Source organism: Panthera pardus, unplaced genomic scaffold, assembly GCF_024362965.1.
Source record: "Panthera pardus isolate Hobbes unplaced genomic scaffold, ASM2436296v1 HiC_scaffold_6, whole genome shotgun sequence".
Taxonomy (NCBI): domain Eukaryota; kingdom Metazoa; phylum Chordata; class Mammalia; order Carnivora; family Felidae; genus Panthera; species Panthera pardus.
In genome coordinates this window covers 32,731,602-32,753,280 of record NW_026526991.1, presented here as the reverse complement: position 1 = coordinate 32,753,280, position 21,679 = coordinate 32,731,602, and the positions used below count along the sequence as shown (strand labels likewise).

At 34.6% G+C, this 21,679-nt stretch overlaps 1 protein-coding gene and 1 long non-coding RNA gene across 6 annotated transcripts in view; one reads left to right on the top strand and one right to left on the bottom strand.

Moving 5' to 3' along the window:
• Window positions 1-21,679, bottom strand: part of MGAT4C (MGAT4 family member C) — a 729,331-nt gene that overhangs the window by 656,628 nt on the left and 51,024 nt on the right. The gene's annotated exons all lie outside the window — the stretch shown is intronic.
• Window positions 6,321-21,679, top strand: part of LOC109259531 (uncharacterized) — a 33,068-nt gene continuing 17,709 nt past the window's right edge. Inside the window, exons 1-2 of one of the 2 annotated variants that reach the window (XR_002076690.2) lie at window positions 6,321-6,484; window positions 10,825-10,879. This is a non-coding gene — a long non-coding RNA (uncharacterized LOC109259531). Of the gene's footprint in view, window positions 6,485-9,870; window positions 9,935-10,824; window positions 10,880-21,679 lie in introns of those variants that run through there. The other variant, XR_008419400.1, reaches the window with a different exon arrangement.

Genomic DNA, 21,679 nt, shown 5'->3' with positions numbered 1-21,679 from the left:
GTTAATAAATACGAGAGCAGGTTTAAAGTAAGCTATGAAGGCACGCTCAATTACCCTGACTTTAGCAACCACAGGGAATCATCAACATCATTTGCCCTAAAGAGATGAGGGTGGGAGCATCTGAAATGCAGAGAGGGCTGAAGCTGGTGCTGTAGCTACAAGGTAGTGCTGTTCATTAGGATTCTATTTGTGAAAACTATCTTCTGCATATGTTACTGAGAACAAAGTAGCTATGTCAGGGCACCATGAGATGGTCCTTCCACCAGAATATATATAACTGCATGACAGAGACTTGAATCCTTCAATTAAGGGGGAGAAAAAAGTAAAACGTAATCAGCCACACATGTGTATAAGGTCTGAGGAAGAGGGTGAAGTGACCCGTAGAAGAATCAGGATGCAAGCCCATTCTGTACGCATCAGCCTGCACTTCCCTTAAGAACTCCTGAGCAGTGAAGAGAATGTTCCTGCAGGTAATTACTGAGCTGGAGAAATAGTAAGGCTGTTCACCCAACCTTCTCTTCCCTAGAGGGTAGTTAGAGCTACACCCTATGGGGCAGAGAGGAAAGGGCGTACCACCTGTGTTACACCTGTGTAAAATAAAAATGTTTTTAAACTCTCTTCACCACCTACTGAAGACATCCCATCTTTTAAATTTTTTTAAATGACTAAATTGTACAAAGAAAGGCATATATATTCAGATTCTGAATGGGCATGTAAATAAAGCAGTTTGCATCTGGAGAATGAAGAAATTTCCTTTTTGTGTCTAATCAAAGTAATTTGGAGAACTAGAGATATTTGGTATAAAGTACCAGTTTCAGAAGATAGTCACATACTACTATGAACATAATTTGTGCTTTGTATTTCCATTTCTGATTTTGAAGTCCAAACTTCATAACACAATAGGCATAGGTCCTTAACAATACTGAGGAGTTTCAAAAAAAAAGTATTAACAACATGATACAACAATTCCTGGAAGTATAGAGAAAAAATAGGTGAATTCCAGAGATAACTGTCTATAAGGCCCAACTCTGAGCAGCACTTTTTTCTTTCCAGTGTTTAATCAATACCTGCAATACATATTTTTTTGATGACCAAATGGATGGTTGGATGCATGCATGCATAGATGAATTAATGAATGAAAAAATATGGCTCCATGAAAGCATCCTCTTTTTCATAAAACTACTAACACATAAACCCAGCCTCTGTCTCTGGTAATGTGTCAGAATCAAGATATGTCATGACTGAATACCCCCATTGAATCAATGAGTATTTCTTCCAGTTGCAGAAACAGAAATCCAACTTCAGGAATTTAAACTATTATAATAAGGATTTGATTGATGTATCTATAAAAGAAATTATTTTGACCATGGCAGAATTGTAGAGCTGTCTATTCCTAGCAAGGAGAGTGTCACTGTTCTTTGGAATGAATGGCTTTTGCTCTCGCCCCCTATAGGGGCTATTATTGGGGTTTGTTCTTCTTGCACACTTCACCTTCTCTCATTCAGTCAGCTCAAGGGAGCTAACATCCACATTTTCCAGTAGAAAGAATCAGTGCACTGAAATTCTCTCAGGACTGACCAAATTGCCCCTGCTCTCTTGGACTTGCCTATGCAAAGCAGAGCATGAACTTGTGGGGTTAGTGTCTAATTGCATACCCTCTAACCCACTTTCCAGATGGCAACTGAAGAGATCTTCCAACGAAGAAATCTTACCAAAGTGTTAGTGGCCCAGAACATTGCCTCTGAAGAGAGCCCAAAAGTCTCAGTATATCCTATGAGGCTGTTGATGATCTGTTGTTTGCATTTCTCAGGAGACCACAATTATCATTTTAGCACGAGAAAATTACCCACTGTGCAGGAAGCGCCTACAATGAAATCTTGTCCCATATCTACCAGAACTTGGTAATACTCCTCCTCAGCAGCTCTGACATACAAAAACATTTCCAGAGATTTCCAAATGTTCATAGGAGGCTAGAGAAACTCTTCAGTTTAGACTTTTTCTCAATGAAATACTAAACTTCAATCAACAGTGAATTATTCACAGTTCACTTAGTAAGCAATGCTTTCTCTTACCTTAGAAACGCCTACATGCTCCTCTTCTGGAATAGTCCTTCACCTCCGTAGATGTAACTAATTACAGAAGGACCAGCAAATATCACTTCAGATATCTTCTCTGTGCCCATCCAAAATAGAAATTACATCTCCTTCCTAGGTCCTATCTTACACTTACTCTGGATATAATACTTTAACTCATTTCTTGTTTGTCTCATCTGCTACATTCAAAACTACCTGAAAGCAAAAATATCGACCTACTCAGAATTGTGCCTTCTGTTCCCAACCTATGATATTCTTACCAGGTACTGACACATATGGGGTACTTACACATAAAAGAGTAGATGAGGGTGACAGTAACCTTGGGAGTAGAAACCCTGGCTTGGAATTTACACTCCAGTACCATTTGTGTGCTCATAGTCAAGCTGCTAATAAATTCTCAGCCTCCTTTGATGTTCCCTATCGTGCAGGATTTCGGTGAGGATTAAATGAGGTAATGTATGTAAAATCTCTTTAAATACTGATTTACAGCTATAATCATTTTGAATTCAAACTGTAATTTTCTAAATACCAGTAGAAATGCTGTTGAGCCATAAGGTTCATTTTCCTAAGTGGTTTAAAAACTTTCTGAACTGTGTGGCTTGTTAGAGAATATAAATGGCTGTCCAACTAGGCATATATTTAAAGACAATTAGTCAATTCAGCTAATCACCTGTACTTGTGTGGAGGTTGTTTTAATTTGCATCAAAATAGCTACTCATGATGTTCACAGGTACCAATTTCACAATTATTTCTCCTTAAAACTACATTTTTTTCTAAGTCCTCTATTTTTTTTTAAAAAAACTGGACAAATCATGGGTAAACTCTGAGAAACATAATAGCTTGTGGACATCCACGCGTTAATAAAGCTTTCAGAGACATATTTTTTTCCTCCCTCAGAGCAAATTTTGCTACAATTTTCCCTTAATTAATATAATTGATAACAGTTATATAGATATGTGGCATGCTAATCATGCAGATATGTCTTTTGCTGTCTAAAGTGAAATTAAAAACTGCCAGCAGTCTTGTACTTCCAGTGGTAGCTGGAAAGGAAATTAAAATAGAGCTGGTAATAAACGGTTGATATGTTCAATGTGAAAGATCACAGACCTGGGTCATACACATGGGGAAGGGATGGCAGAAAATACAATGACAAATGCAGAAGAAAAGCTCTTATCCACATGATGAATTGGGAATGTTGAAGTCTTTAATAACAAGCTCAGGTAACACATAAGTTTTGCAGCATAATTAAGGCCAAAACTTTCAATTTGGTTATCATTAATTTTTGTGAAGATTTAAGAACAAACAGGACTGAAAAACCCTGTATTACTCACTGCCATTTCATTTATCAATATGTTGGTGGATATTTGGTTAAAGAGATCTAAATATATTCAAAATTCTTTTGACCAAGCATTTTGAAGCTCATAAGAGAGGGTTTAACTTTGATCTATTAATATACTAAACTAATACTGAATGGATGACTATCAGGCAGACTCTTCTAGACACTGTCAGCAGCTCACTTTCAGATAATATAGGCAGTCAGAAATGTTACAAACATTAGACATGGGCTACCGCCTCTGGATAATATCAGGAATTTATCATTATAGAAATTGGGAGGATGACAAAGAGCCAGGAATTTAACATTTTATTTCCAGGTCTGTATTCCTCAGTGAAAGTTGAATCAGTGGGGATTTGGATTCATGTTCCTAACATGCCAATCTCTTCAAGGATAATTGGCTTTCACCTTTGGGGATGATATGAATGAAGACACTAGATGAGGCTATGACTGAATGAATATACAAGGGGTAATGTATAGAAGGAAGAGAAGAAGTCCAGAGAACAGAACTAAAGGAATGTCTATCTTTGGAATTCAGGAAGAGAAGGAATAGTCAGGGTCGCAAATACATTGTATAATTTCGTGTAAACCAGAGGAGAATATCAAAGGCAATGGTAATCAACCAAAGAGTATTTATAGAGACTTCCAGGGGTATAAGATATGAATTTTAATGTGTTACTTGAGTCAGAATATTTTTCTTAGCGTTTACAAAGCCAGATCTTAGAAAATGATGGGGAAATGGAGAAAATTAAAACTTTTTTAGGATCTCAATAGGAAATTCACCCAAAGCAATTGCTCAATTGTTCACAGTAACATTTATTAATAATTAAAAGTGTTGAGCATTTTCTTATAAATTTTAAATTGAAGGAAATACATTTTTCTTCAACTTTTTCTTCTTTGATTACATCCAAATTTCTTTAAAAAGTAGCTGACACTTACTGCTTTCTTTTCTTTCCACCCACTCATTCTGGTATTCAATCTGGCTTACATATCCGACACCTGCCCCAACTCTCCTCTCTCAATTTAGATGATCTAGTCAGCAACAGTAGCTGAAAACATACTTAGAGTAATGCTAAGAGCAACCAGATATCATTGAATAGCAGATTTTCTCAATACTCAGATACTTCTTATATTCCATTCTTCTAAGTAATAGACTTATCCTTTTTATATTTTATTCTATTTTAATTTTATATAGAAATAACCTACGACTATGCAAGCTCTGGAGTACTTAACCAAATGATCAATTTTTGTCATATTAATTTTTAAATCGTATTAGTTTGCATAAATATATATAGAAATCTACACTTTGGTAATGTGAAACCTACATCTTCATTCAATTATTTTATACAGAAATAGTAGCTGTCACTGAATGCAAAGTCTGATGTGATTTTCCCTTTTTAGAGACAAACCATCATCTTTTAAAGGATCTTAAAAACTGGTAACACAAGAAAAAATAGTGCAATGTATAAAATTTTAAAAACGTTTCCTGATTTTTTAAAAATGGCAGCTTTAAATCTTTTTATATTAAACAATGCAAAACAAACATGGCTTCTATATCAAATATCTTGATTGAGTAGGCTAGGAAAACACTGTTGCATGGCAAAAAAAAAAAAATCATGTCACTTTTGGATTGTACACAGTATGAAACTCAAAACCCATGTCTCTCCCTGCATAAGAATAAAGACACCTACTTTTTTGAGGAAATATTTCCTTTCAGTAAGTGGAGTCACACTTAGGTAGAGCAGAGATTCTAATTGAAGTTAGTACTACTGTATCACAAATATGTTAAGATCCACTAAGAATATTACCCAGGTTGAATGGTAGTAAGCAAAGTTTATTCAGTTCAGTTATAGGAACAACTTTGGTCATCTTTAACCTCATAGAATACCTAGCATACAGTTAGAGCACAGTAGGAATCAACATATTTTTTGGATTGTTGATTTTATTTCCCTGGTTCCCAGGTGAGTAAATTGAGATGGAGTGTATATTGTAAAAAAAATGACAAATGAGAAGTAGCTTCCTGGAGAAAGGTTTATTAAGAGATAGAATAATTTGGTTTATGTAGGGTTCTAGTAACGCTACACAAATGAAGTCAGTCCTTACACAAGAGTTGAATTACAGCCTCACAGGATAGGAACATATTTCCCAAGAAGGTAGTAGCTCAGTTGAAGAAGCTATAACTATGAATCACTTTTATCATAGAGGTTCCATTCTCTGGGAGGCTGATTCAGCCCAAAGACATGTTTTTGTTTCTACTTTACAGTGTTTTAGAAGTGAGTCTGAATATCATTAGTCAGAGTCTATGCTCTCTACCTACTATCCTCAGTCATTTCAAATTAGACCTAATTCACTTTTTTACATTTTTGGCTGAATCCCAAAGTCATTTGAATGAGAGATGCTTGATAATTGGAAGACCATTATGGAAATTTGGTTATTATAATATTCCATTTCCAGCACATCAAATCAAACCAAATACCACAAAACCTACAAACTGCATGGTGATAGAACTTTTTCTGTAATCTACTATTTTTTGTAAATTTGTTGTGGCTAGACACTTGTGGGGATACTCTACTACTTTTAAGAAAGATTAATGAGTTAAGTGTAGAGGTCATTGTGAGAGAGAGCCAATATTATAAGGAAATGTAAAACTAGATCAGAATCAAAGAGGACTAAGAAAAGCTGGAAACTACTGAACAGTTGGGCCTTCCTGCCTACTTCATCAACCTTACCCCAGCCTCAGCTAGAGTAGTTTTGAGCATCTCAAGAGAGAATAGTTTTGAATTCCAAAATGACTATCAACAGGGCAATGGATAGAGATTGTGGTATTTTCTCATAATGGAATGTGACTCAAAAATAAATGGATTGTTACATGTAACAACATGGATACATCTCAAAGTAACTGCTGAGTAAAAGAAGATAGACTAAAACAGAATATACTGTATAATTTCTATAAAACTAGAAAAGGCAAACATCTTCAGACAAATAATGCATCCCTGATTGCCAGGGACAGGAGAGATGGGAGGAAAGAACTATAAAATTACCAAGGAAACTTTTGAGGGTGAGATACATATTCATTACCTTGATTTTTAATGTTAGTTTCAGTATATGCTGTATACATATGGCAAAGTTATCAAATTATAGACTTTAACACGTGTAGTTTATGTCAATTATACTTTTTTTTTACAAATTATTTATGTTTTTTTAATTTTTTTGATGTTTATTTATTTTTGAGAGAGAGACAGAGCACGAGCAGGGGAGGGGCAGAGAGAGAAGGAGACACAGAATCTGAAGCAGGCTCCTGATGTGGGGCTCTAACCCACGAAAGCAAGATCGTGACCTGAGCTGACACTTAACCAACTAAGCCACTTCAATAAAACAATTTAAAAGATGAATACAGGGGCACCTGGGTGGCTCAGTCGGTTAAGCGGCCGACTTCGGCTCAGGTCATGATCTCACGGTCCGTGAGTTCGAGCCCCGCATCGGGCTCTGTGCTGACAGCTCAGAGCCTGGAGCCTGTTTCAGATTCTGTGTCTCCCTCTCTCTGACCCTCCCCCATTCATGCTCTGTCTCTCCCTGTCTCAAAAATAAATAAAAAACGTTAAAAAAATTAAAAAAAAATAAAAGATGAATACATACAATGAGAATGGAAATGGCAGGCACATGAAATATAAATCTGTCACATAAATTAGGGACTGAGAAGCAAATATCTTCTCTCTGAAACAATCAATTTAGCCAAATTATCTATTCGTGAGTAAGAACTTAGAACAAGGAGAGATAGGCAAATTATTTCATGTAATGGAACTGAGCCATAGGAGCCTGATGTATCCATTTCTACTTTAGGGTGAATTTTTATAAGGAGGCTTTAAAAATTAGTGCTCTTTTGTTCAAACTCCTCTCCCCTAGACACAGTGCTAAAAAGAATATTGTCAACATTTTCTTCCTTCCACATTAGTCTGAACAGCAACTGGCATATTTTTTTTCTTTAGCTATGTTAATATATCCAATCAGACTTTAGTCTAGTCCTTCACTTATGGTATGTCTCCTTAAAGAGATCTTCAACACTATGATGGCTAGTTATATGACTCAACTTGGTCAGGCTAGAGTACACAGTTACTTAATCAAAAAAGTAACCCACATGTTGCTGTGAAGGTATTTTGCAGATGTATTTTTTTTTAATTTTTTTTAACGTTTATTTATTTTTGAGAGAGAGAGAGAGAGACAGAGCGTGAACAAGGGAGGGGCAGAGAGAGAGGGAGACACAGAATCTGAAACAGGCTCCAGGCTCTGAGCTGTCAGCACAGAGCCCGACGCAGGGCTCAAACTCACAGACCGTGAGATCATGACCTGAGCCGAAGTCAGATGCTTAACCGACCGAGCCACCCAGGCGCCCCAATGCAGATGTATTTAACAACAAGCAGTTGGCTTTAAGTTGGATTAAATAAAGTTTACCCTTGTTAATGTGGATGGGCCTTTTCCAACTAGTGGAAGACCTTATAAGAGAAAACTGGGGTTTCCCAAACAAGTAATTCTGCCTCAAGACTGCAACATCATCTCTTGCTTGAGTTTCTGGTCAGCTGGCCTACACTACTAATTTAAGAGTTGCTAACCCCCACAACCACTTGAGATAATCCTTTAAAACAAACATCTTAATAACTACATCTTGTATATCATACTGGTCTGGTTTCTTGGGAGAATGTAGACTGGTATGATTACTGATATAACGTGTGCTGATTTTTTAGTTTTTCTATGAGGAGAAATACCATTTCATATTTTAAGACTTTGTGGAACTCACCAAAAAGTTTATAACACATATTTTAACACTTCGTGAACTATTTGTGAGATGATATTTAAGATATCACTAATGCTTAAAGTCTGGTTTACAGTTTGCAATTTTTTGTTTGTTTTTTCATCTAATCTTAAGATATATGTATTAGTTAACTCGTGTTAGCATATTAAAATACCATAGACTGGGTGTCTTATTAAAATTATCTCCTATTAATTTTTTTTTTCCCTAGGGCGCCTGGGTGGCTCAGTCAGTTAAGCGTCAGACTTTGGCTCAGGTCATGATCTCAGTTGGTGGGTTCGTGTCCCATGTTGGGCTCTGTGCTGACACCTCAGAGCCTGGAGCCTGCTTCAGATTATGTGTCTTCCTCTCTCTCTGCACCTTCCCCACTCTCTCCCTCTGTCTTTCTCAAAACCAAAACAAAACAAAATATTAAAAAACTTTTTTTTAACGTTTTTTCTCATTATCCTGGTGGCTAGGACATCTAAGATCAAGGTTCTGGCTGACTAAATTCCTGGTAAGGACTGTGTTCCTGGCTTGCAGAAGGCCACTTTCTTGCTCTGTGCTCACATGGCCTCTCCTTGACACATGCCCCTAGGTAGAGAATGAGCAAGCTTTTTGATGCCTCTTCTTTAAGGGCACTAATCCCATCATGAGGGCCACACCCTCACGATCTCATCTAAATCAAATTACCTTCCAAATTGTCCATCCCTAAAAACCACCCCTTTGGGGGTTAGAATGTCAACATTTGAATTTTGAGGAGGACACAATTCAGGTCATCAGGATATATAAATATTCTCTGCCAAATCACACTAATGACTTATTTTCTTTGCAGTTTTATATTCATTCAAATATTATCACGTATTTTATTTCAATTGATTTTATCAGCCACTATATCAAGTAGACAAATGAGCATATCATCACTATTTTTCACAGAAAGAAAGAAAAAAAAAACATAAAAATTAAAAAAGCCTAGTGACTTGCTCTATATCAAATACTGTAAGCAGAAACAAAAACTATTTCCTTATAATTTAGAACAATATTATTATTTTGTCACACCATAATGTCACAAAATATCCTCATATCCATAGAAGAAAGAGCTATATATTGGTATGGAATACAGAGTTTAGGGGCAGCTGCAATAAAAAGTCTTTGGTTCTGGCATTTCTACTGACTTACCCTCAAAGGCCTGAAAGATCACTGTTCTAGAAACTTAAGTAGTAATTAGATTTCCAGCAAACCAAAGTGTTGGCTTCACTTCAATTTTATAGTAATCCGAATAGGCCTTTGGTAAGCTGAATTAAATTATTTTAGAAGTGCTCTTGATTGATTTACCTAAGTTATGATCAGGATAGTTCTCTGAAACTCTGTGTGAAAAATAGGCATTAGTCGCCTAAAATGTTCTTTGTGTATTGTAGTGATAGATACTTCCCCCAACTGAGGGGGGGGGGGGGGAAGTGCTGCAAAACAGAGGCTTTGTAACATATTTTAAACAAGATAATTATTTCTTATATAAATACTTGCGATGAAATACTGTAGATTAAACATATTGGAGGGGTGTCTCTAAGTGGTGTGTGTGTGTGTGTGTGTGTGTGTGTGTGTGTGTGTGTGTGTAAATGCAGAGAGCTAGATTTGACTCTACTCTGTCCCCTTCTCTCCAAGGCATACCATTGGAACCCTTTGTTCCTTCATGCTACTGGAACGATTTGAAAATGCCAGTTCCAGGTGATACCTGCATACAGTTTAACATTTTTATATCTGGATTATTGTTCTTCTTAGAATATATATTTTTGCTTAAAATAGGAAGGATAGTCATAAATGGAACTGTACACCTGCTACAATAGAGACAGCTCCCTACAATGTAATATAACCCCTATTCTTGCCTTCCCACTGACTTTAACCTCAAGGCACTAAAAATAACCATTCTGTCTAACAGTAAGTAGTAATTCAGTTTCCAATTCAGCTAAAACCGTAGCTTCACCTCAATTTTAACAGCGGAAATTCTTATGTCCTCTATGGGTCATATCTGGTCACTTTTAAAACCTCTTAAATTCAGTTACTATGGAACTAATGGATATCACATATAGTATCCCCAGGGTGAACTGAAAAGTAAGTGAGAAATGCCTTTCTCTAACAGCTTCTTTTCAAAAGTGTCCAAAGAACATTTTATATTGAGCACAATTTGTGGGACACTTTACATTTTTCTTATGATAGGTGGAAGAACTGTTGATTGAGATCTTACATCATGAGCTTCTACTGAAATTCAACAAACTGCATTTCAATTACCCAAGGTTCCTTTGGTTCTTACATGGGTGTCACAAAAATAAATTGCTATAAAGCTTTGCAATCATATACCGCTAAAGGTTTTGCTAGACCAAGTTGGCAGGTTATCACAGAAACATATATTTGGATAAAGATGAATCAAGGAATTTTGATAAGCCACAAAACATAGAAAACGATGGTAGTACACTTTTTTATTTCTAAGTGCTTTAAAAAAATAACTTTTACTTAGCACAATTCTTTGATACATTTACTATTACTCTTTTATTACCTCATCAAATCATTGACAGCTTTTTGAGATAACTATATTTATTAACTTTCCTTCCCCTTTGTAGATAAGAAAACTGAGACACAGAGAGACTTAGTAAATTTCCTCAATTCATTCAGATGGTAAGTGACAAACTCAAAATTCAAACAGAGGCACTCTGGTTCTGGAGATTTCTGTATATAACCCTATTTAAATAGTACTAAAATTTTCAAATTCAAATAAATGCAATGAGTCAAGTACAAAGAAGTTGAATGGTAGATATTTTACTGGGCAAAATTGGTAACTGAGAATCACATTATAAATTTCCACAATAGCTCACTTTCCTTGCACTGATTTTATGTTTCTAATACCATGGCCCAACATTTATGAACATAAAAATGAGCAGAGGACTATGCTTCTGAAAATTTGGAATGAAGTATAAGAACCTATTTATATTTTTAACTTGTAGATAAAAAGGTAAGCAACTTTTCAAAAGAACAAATGACAATTGTAAAATGAGTGATTTGGATAATAAATTCAATGAGAATTCAGAGTTGTTTGACACTTCCCCTTCTATCCAAGATGGAGTAATAAGGATTCTCTTGCCTGAAACAACCAAAAGAAAAAAATAGGGAGAGAAAAAAATATATTTGCACACAGTTTTGAAGATACTAGGTCAGGCAAGAGAGTGATTCCTGAGAAATAATAAACTACACATGAAACTAATACAAGATTGTATCAACTATACATAATAATAATACTAATAATAAATATAATAATAATAAGAAGAAGAAGAAGAAGAAGAAGAAGAAGAAGAAGAAGACGACGACGACAAAAGGCTGAGTCTAATGGTGCCTATGCTTACGGAGAGTATGTTCAAGCTGTAGCAAAGGGGAATACAGATGGAGTCTCAAAGTTCCCTAAATTGCGGACATTTTGCTGGAAGTATTCTTAGCTTAGGGAGAAAATTGCAATATAGCATGAATGAATGTCAAAATAATTATGTGGAGCAAAAGAAGCCAGACCAAAAAAAAAATGTATATAATTCCACTTATATAAGAATCTAAAAAATACAAACTTCTATTGACAGGAGACAAGTGATTATCTGGGGAAATTCAGGGCAGAGAAGAGTTGTAGGGAAGGATCACACAAGAGCATGAAGTAACTTTTGGGCATGATAATTATATTCAATACCTTAATTTTGATGGTATTTTCATAGGTGTATAAATATGTCATAGCATATCAAACTATACACTTGAAATATGTGTAATTTTATCATATTCAATTACACTTGAAATTATAAAAATGCCTGGCTTGGGCATAATGTTTTAGGCAAGTTGGGCTTTAGAACTGTTCTTTGATATGGATATTATGTATGTGTCCCTTCAAACAGCATAGGTCACTAACTTCTAATAGGCTGATATTAAGAGGTAGGTACTTTGTGCAGTAATTAGGTCATGAGGATGAAATTCCACGATGGGATTCTGTCCTTACATGAAGAGGAAGAGCCCTTTCTCTCCTCCAGGTGAAGACTGAACCAGAATGTGGACGTTTATAAACCAGGAAGAGGGCCTTCACGGGAATCCAACCATGCTGTCATTGTGATCTTGGATCTCCAGCTTCCAGAATTATAAGAAATAAATATCTGTTATTTAATCCACCCAGTTGATGGGAATTTGTTGTTAACAGTCTGAACTTATTAAGACAGTCTGTATGGAATGATAACATTTAATACAAGAAAATAAAAGGAAAGACTGTGCTCTGCGTGATGAATGGTGCAAACAGAGCAGCATGATATTATGTTTAGAGGTCCATAACTTGATTAGTTTGGCTTGAATATTAGTTAATTTGGGTCTTAGGAGAGAGTACAGAGGTAGTTTAGGATTAAATACTGTTGTGGGATAGCTGCAATTATCTACAAAGAGATTGTATTTATTTTCTATTGCTGCATAACGATTACTACAAATGTAGTAGCTTAAAATAATGCAAACTTATCATTTCACAGTTTCCATGGATCAAGGGTCAGCATGAGAGTATTACTTTTCTATTACTGCTATAATAAATTACCACAAATGTAATCACTTAACATAACACAAATTTATTCTGCTCTGTTTCTGGAGGTTAGAAATCTGAAATCAATTTCACTAAACTAAAACTGAGTTGTAAGGCGTTGGCAAGGCTGTTTCCTTCTGGATGCTGTCAGGGGAGATTCAGTTACCTTGTCCTTTTTCAGCATTCAGTGGCCACCTGTATTTCTTGGCTCGTGAACAATTTCTCCACTTCAAAGTGAATCACTCCAGTCTCTGCTTCCATTTTAACATTGCCTTCTTCTCTCTTGACTTTCTTGCCTCTCTCTTGTGAGGACCTTTGTGGTTGCATCTAGTGTCCCTCCCAGATAAGGCAGGCTAATCTCCCCTCTTAAGATCCTTAACTGAATCACATCTGCAAAGACTCTCTGCCCTTTCAGGTCACATTTGTAGGTTCCCACGATTAGGAGGTGGGATTTGGAGGAGCTGTTATTCTGCCTACCATCATGGATTAGCGGGGTCCTGTGCTCAGGTCTCAACAGGCTGAAATCACAGTAATGGCCAGGGCTGTACAGTCCAAGAGGTTCTCTTCCATCCTCATTCAGGTCGTCGTCAGACTTGAGGTTGTAGAGTTTCTTACTGGCTGCCTGATGAGGGAATCACTATCAGCAGCTAGAGGCCAAACTCTGGATCTAGTCACATGGCACTCACATCATGCAGCACTTTTTCAAAATAACACAAATTTATCTTGTTATTATGATGATTGGTGTCTTATCGAACTTTAGTTCTGTGCTATTCAGCATCTCTCCCATTTAAGGAAGTTATGAGAAACCGTTGAGTATTTATATTACATATTTAAGGATAAAGCAGAAGTGTTTTGTGAGTACTTTTGACATTTCAATATATTTTATCCTTTTTTGAAGGCACCGCCTACCATGTACTAATAAACAATGAACATATTTCCAGAGTAGAAAAACATGTCATCATAAAGCAGTAGCAGGTTCAGAGCAGACAAATAAAAGAGTCACATTGATGATGCTCAGTGCTCTCTTTTGCCATTTTTCAAATGGAAAGCAAATAGAAAAAAATTCAGTCTGCAGGTGTTCAGTATAAATCAGATACTGAGTTGCGACATATGTTTTCACTCTCTACGGAATTTATGCTTCTTTAAGACATTTTGTTACAAAACATACCTTACTGAATTTCTGATATGTTAAGAAGAAGGAAATAAAATAAGCATATTTTAGGGCTTTGCCGTTGGTTTAAAAAGAACATAATGAAGTACATCTCTGTGTACATGTTTTATTTTAGTGAAATCACAAAAGGAAATTATCAAGAGAAAAACATTAAATCTGATTCAAAACATAAATTTTTATATAAATGACAAGGGAGAAAAAAATGAGATCTACCAGGCTTCTAAACAAAATTATAAATCTATTCTACCATTCTTAATTAACTTTTGCCTTCACAAAATTTTAGTGGAAGCTACAGAGTAATAACCCTATAGTCTACTCCTTCTAGACTTGTGTTGATATGTAGTCATTTTTTTTTCATTTTATCACAACCATTCCTAAATCTGTACTGATTGAATATGGTATTTATTTGATATCCCATTAATACACCCTACTGTATTTTTTATTAATATTTTGCATATCCATTACATGCCAGAGTATACTATGAACTAACAAGCAGGAATTATTTCATTTTTTTCACTAGTATCCACATCTATGCTTTGAATATTACCAAAAAATTATAATAAGTCTATAGATATTTTCAATAAAACTGATGACAGTATTTCACAGAAATTTTAAGCATTTTGTGATTCAGGCATTAATTTTGATTGACAGAGGGACAGACATACCAATTTGCATTCAATTAATACCCATAAATGTGTGTGTGTGTGTGTGTGTGTGTGTGTGTGTTGTATATGGTGTATTTGCAAATGTCTGATCCATAGTAGTCGTTCTGTAACTAGTTAACTGTAATTACACTTAAAAATCAACTCACCTAGGATTTAGTTAAGGTTTCTATATCTAGGACATAGTTAATAATAATGACATTGTAGGCTCCATCCTATTAGAGATTCTGTGACTTAAAGTTTAGCATTTGGTGTTAATGTTTATGATCCAGTGAGAATGATTTAACCTATATTCAAGAACACAGCAAGTTTTTCATGAAGCATTGGTCTTTCATAAGTATTGAAAAAAGCCAAGTTTTGTTATAAATATCAATTTATAGTGACAACAATAGTGTGGAAATTAAGCATTAACTGCCCTTATGTGCCTATTATATCACATGTTTATCATTATAGACTTTGAACTCTGAGGAAGTATGTATAGTTTATAATAATCCTTTTATTTCCCAATATTAATACAATTATGTAAAATAATGTCTTATATATTTATATCTAATTAATGTCATTTTTGTTATTTTGTTGGCTAATTGAAGTTTTTGAAGGAACATCCTATAATGGTACTATGATTTTTTATTTATATATATTTTGAGGCCTCTCAAAAACTATGTTAAAATTTGCATATAATGCATATAAATGGGATTGAAGTAGACTGTTAAGAAACATCTTAGAAGTAACTGTCTCATTTTTTACATAGACAATGTATTTGTCATAGAATATGGACATAAATTTCAGGTAACTCAGTAATATATGTTTAACAATGGTGGAACCAACTTATGTATGAATACTTTCAACATTAAAACCATAGATTCAGTCTTGGAAATAGTTAATAATTTTAATCTATACTATTAGAAATTTATGTCTTAAATCAAGAAAAAAATAATTTTGGAATTAAATAAAAATTTTGAGCGGTTTCTCTAGAAATAGTTGGGAGATATAGTATTATATAAATTTTTTTAATGCTTATTTATTTTTGAGAGAGAGACAGAGCATGAGCAGGGGAGGGGAAGAGAGAGAAGGAGACACAGAATCCAAAGCAGACTCCAGGCTCTGAGCTGCCAGCACAGAGCCCGATGCGGGGCTCGAACCCACAAACCGTGAGCTCATGACCTGAGCTGAAGTCAGATGCTTAACTGACAGAGCCACCCAGGTACCCCTGGAAGATATAGTATTATAAATATGACATTAATTTGAAGTATTATAGACTGAATTGTATACCTTCTCAAATTTGTATGTTGAAATCCTAACTCCAGTACACCAGAATGTGACCATATGTGAAACTGGGTTTTTTTGTTTGTTTTTTGTTCTGTTTTGTTTTGTTTTAATGTTTATTTATTTTGAGAGAGAGAGAGAGAGAGAGAGAGAGAGAGAGAGAGAGAGAACCAGCACAAGCAGGGGGAGGGTCAAGAAAGAGAGGAGAGAGAATCCCTAGCAGGCTCCAAGTTGTCAGCATGGAGCCTGACACAGGGCTCGATCTCAGGAATCATGAGTTCATAACCTGAGCTGCAATCAAGGTTCAACACAAATGACTGAGTCACCCAGATCCCCTGAAGATAGGGTTGTTTCAGGGGCAATTAAAATTAAGTCATTAGGGTGTGCCCTAAACCAGTATGACTGGTATTCTTATCAGAAGAGGAAGTTTGGACATAGGTGTATACAGAGGGGAAATGATGTGAAGATACATGGAGAAGACCGCCATCTACAAGCCAAGGAGAAAGATCAGGAACACACCTATTCTGGCACTCTGAAGGCACTATCCTGCCAAAAACTTGATACTAGACTTCTACCACCCAAAACTATAAAGAAAGGGGCACCTAGGTGGCTCAATTGGTGGAGCCTCTGACTCTTGGTTTCAGCTCAGGTCACGACTCACGATTTTGTGGATTTGAGTCCCACATGGAGCTCTGTGATGGCAGTGTGGAGCCTCCTTGGGATTCCCTCTCTCTCTCTCTCTCTCTCTCTCTCTCTCTCTGTCTCTGCCCCACTCCCACCCACACTGTCTCTGTCTCAAATAAATAATAAATAAACTTTATATTAAAAAACTATAAAGAAAGAAATTTCTGTTACATAAACCACCTAGTCTGTGGTAACTTGTTATTAACAGCCTTAGAAAAGGGCTGGAAAGAAAATTTCCCTTAGGATGAATTGTACCTCAATTCTCACCCATACCTGATGTAGGTAATATTTATAGGTGAATTGAACTTAAATTTGCTTCTGTAATAGGTTAAGACTCTGGGTCTGGAAGAATCAGGTAAATAGGTTTTGCATATGAAAAGGATATGGCTTTTTAGGGGACTAAGGGTAGATTATTTGCAGACTTAATTATGTCCCTTCAAAATTCATATATTGAGGTCTTCAGCCCTAGTACCTAAGAATATCAGTACATTTGGGGATTACATTACAGAGGTAATAAAGTTAAAATAAGGTCATTGTGGTGGGCCCTGTCCAGTATGACTGGTGGCTTTGAATGAAGTGGAAATTGGGACACAGACATGAGCAGAGGCAAGACAACATGAAGACACGGGGAGAAGACAACAAGCTACAAAGCCAAAGAGAGAGGTCTAGAATAGCACCTTCCCTTAGGCCCCTCAGAAGCAACCAACCCAGTTTACAATTTGATCTTGGACTTAAAACTTGCAGAACTATGAGGAAGTAAGTTTCTGTCATGTAATCCACTCAGTCTGTGGTTCTTTGTTGTGGCAGCACAAGATAACTAAGACAACTGACGAACACACTTAACAATTTTTCTATTATTGAATAGGAAATAAATGTAAAATGTGATAACTTAAGTAATTACAAGTCTTATGATGATACTGTATAATAAATATAATAATTTTATTCATATCTTTAAAGACTTTATATAAAGCAAATGGTATATATACATGTATATACACATATATATACATATATGTCCATATCCATATGGTTACCTACAAACTGATTTTAAGCTCCTTCAGGGAAAAGACATTATAAACAATTAGAATCTTTTATTTGTATTTATTATAACATATAATCTAGTGCATCTGTGGTATTTAACAAATTTGAATAAAATAATTAATTAAATATAGATTATTTTAATTACCTTAGATGATTAATTCTACTTAGCCCAAATATACCAGTTTACCATGGCTAAGTTAAATAAAAGTAATTTTTAAAGTCCTCCTTTTTATTCCTATCCATGCAACTAAACACAAGTGAAAGGAAATGGGTTAAATGTGTAAGGATGTCTTTGATGTGTATGTGTGTGTGTGTGTGTGTGTGTATATATACATATATATATACATATATAAATATATATTTTTTGATGTGTATGTGTATATATATATGTATATATATGTGTGTGTGTATATATATTTGTGTATATATATATACATATATATATTTTTTTGAAAGGTGATTTGCCTCAGTTGGGAGTGGCTATATTGTCAAGTGATTATAGTTATGCTATTCTCCTATTTTTCTCCTTTTGAAAAGAAGTCATGTTTGCATCAATTCAGTTTGTATATAAATAATTCACTACATTTATCAATTTAATTCCAATTAAAGTTCTTAACCAAAAATATCATTCTTTATTATGACAAAAATTTCCTTCTCTATTCTAAAGGATTTTAAGTATTTTAAGCAGCATTTTCAAGAAAGCAACTATTTAAACAGCTCACACTTTATCTTAATAAGAACATTAATTTAATGATTGAAAATAGAGTTGGTTCTATAATGAGGTCTCATGAGTACTTTATTATGTAACATCCCCAAAGACAACCAATTCTGGGAAATATGAGAGAACTATTGATGAAAACAGAATCAATATAATGGATTATTTGTGTGTCACGAATACTCAGGTAAAAACAATTGTTTGGTGGTTAATTTTATAAATTACAAAAACTTAACCTTTTAAAAATCCATACATTTTATTATAAAAAGTAGCAGGTCTTTAGTAAATGGATGTTTCTATTCAGTGGAAAGAGTCATGAAATAGGTGTTGCAAAAGACCTTCTGAAATGCTTTGCATATAGGCACAGATACAAACCCTCTTCCTGTGGATTAGAAAACTGGCCAGTCACCTGTTTTTTTAATTGGGAAATGCAAACTTACCATCCTACTGAACATAGTATAAACTCTATAGCTTAACACAAAGCCATGTGAATAAAGTATATCCATTCATTTTTTAATTTTTATGTATAATTAAAATATAAAATAATGTACCTATTATTTTATATAAGTAATGCATGTATTACTTATATAACATATAGCAACATGTAATAATATAAATAATGAAATTGATTTAATATATATTCATAATTAGTATATATATTTAACAATTAAAAATATTTGTTGAGTGGCCATTACAAATACCAGTGAGAAAAGGCATCATTCTAGCTCCTAAGGAGGTAAAAGTATTACGGAGATGTCACAGATACTCAAATAAACCCAAATTGGACAAGCTCTATCACAGACGTGTATGAAAGTGCCATAGGAAGGATTAAGAAGAAACCAACCTTTTTGAAGGGGGTTAGAAAGGATTTCAGAGTCAGTGATAACATGTGGGCAATAACCTTTGAAAGAAAAAAGGACAGAATGACATCTGAGTTATACAAACATACAGTCTTATTTGTTAGACCATGTGATTTACTATTTTTAAATAATCAATTATTCCTATTTAATGTTTACTTATTTATTTTTGAGAATGTATGAGTGGGGGAGGGTCAAAGAGCGAGGGAGAGAAAGAATCCCAGGCAGGCTCCATGCTGTCAGCACAGAGCCCGACATGGGGTTCCATCTCACAATCCATGAGCTCACCATCTGAGCTGAAATCAAGAGCCCAGACACTTAACCAACTGAGCCACCAAGGCATCCCTAAATCATCAACTATTCTTATTTTTCAGCTTTCTCGAGTTGTGTTTTTTGTTTGTTTTTGACCCTGAACTTTATATAAAATTGCTTTTACCTGAGTCACTGTCTTACTAATCTTATCAAGCATGATATATTCACCTCTTATACTGAACAATAGATTCCTCTATACAAAACAAGTCAAGAGAAGAATACATAAAAATTTGACTGAATATATTGTTAACTTTGCTTAAAATTTAGAATTTGGCCTTTAAAAACAAATTCTGTATATTGTATATTGATAAAACTTGACCTAAGGTGATGAGAGTGAGAATGAAACAGATTTGGAGGACTTTAACAGAATAGAATTTTTACAATTTATACTAATTTCATATTACTACAAGTTATGGATGTGTAAGAACACTTTTAATAATTTATTTTTATTTTTAACCTAAATTCACATATTTCTAGGTATAAGATCCTTGATTAGTCAATATAAATAATATATTTATTTAAGATACCATCTTATCCTCAAGAGCTTAACATAAAATGTAAAACTCATTAAAAAATAACAAATACTTTTTGTTAATAGTCATTTAAACTGGTATTATTAGGGACACCTGGGTGGCTCAGTTGGTTAAGCATCTGACTTCAGAAGTTCAGGTCATGATCTAACCATTTGTGAGTTAGAGCCCCCCATTAGGCTCTGTGCTGACATTGCAAACCTGGAGCTTGCTGGATGTTCTGTGTCTCCCTCTCTCTCTGCCCCTCTGCCCCCTCTCTCTGTAAAAAAATAAATAAACATTAAAAAAAGTTTAAAAAACCTGGTGTTACTAATAAAGCTTTATATGAGCTGGTAGAGAATTCAAACTACTGAGGAGAAAAATATTCATTTACTAATTTGTGATCTTATATATTTATAAGTCCCAGTTTTGTCATCTATAAAATATGGATAATAATTATATTCCAGAGTTGTTTTAAGGAATATTAGTGAAAATATATGGAACTACCTCATACAGCCTTTTACACTTCTTTTATTTCTTCCTTCCCATTTCTTTTATGTGTTTAAATCAAGTAAGACCAATGAATACCATATTTTAATAGGATGATTATTAAGACACATCCATCAGTTATGAAAAGATTCAGTTTCTTTCTGACTTGCCATTATACATGTAACTCAAAGTTATATTGAAAAAAATGCCTACTTGACGTTCACTCTCACCACTTTTATTTTACTGGAAATGCTACCATGGCAATTAGATAACAAAAGAAACAGAAGACATCCAAATTTGTAGGGAAGAAGTAAAACTTTCACTATTTGCAGATGACATAATACTCTATAGAGAAAACTCAAAAGACCACATCAAAAAACTACTAGAACTGATAAATGAATTCAGTAAAGTTGTAGGATACAAAATGAACATACAGAAATCTGTATACACTACAGATCTGTATACACTAATAATGAAGCAGTAGAAAGCAAAATCAAAGCAATCCCATTTACAATTGTACTAAAAATAATAAAATATGTAGGAATAAACCTAACCAAAAAGCTAAAAGACCCATACTATGAAAACTATAAAACACTGATGACAAAAATTGAAGAAGACCCAAAGAAATAGAGACATCTCATGTTCATGGATTGGAAGAACAAATATTATTAAAACGTCTAAACTACCCAAAGCAATCTACACATTAACGTAATCCCTATCAAAATACCAATAGAATTTTTCACAGAGATAGAACAAACAATTCTAAAATTTGTATGGAACCACAAAAGACCCTGAATAGCCAAAGCAATCTTGGAAAAGGAAAACAATATTGGAGGTATCATAATTTCAGGCTTCAAGTTATATTACAAAACAGTACTAATCAAAAGAGTATGACACAGAAATAGACAAATCAATGGAACAGAATAGAAAACTCAGAAATAAACTCACAATTACATGAACATCTAATCTTCAACAAAGGAGGAAAGAATATGTAATGGGAAAAAGATAGTATTTTCAACAAAGGGTGTTGGGAAAACTTGACAACTCTCTGCAAAAGAATGAAACTGGACCACTTATGCCATACACAAAAATAAACTCAAAATGGATTAAAGACTTAAATGTGAAACCTAAAACCATAAAAATCCTACAAGAGAGCACAGGCAGTAATTCTCTGACATTGCCCAT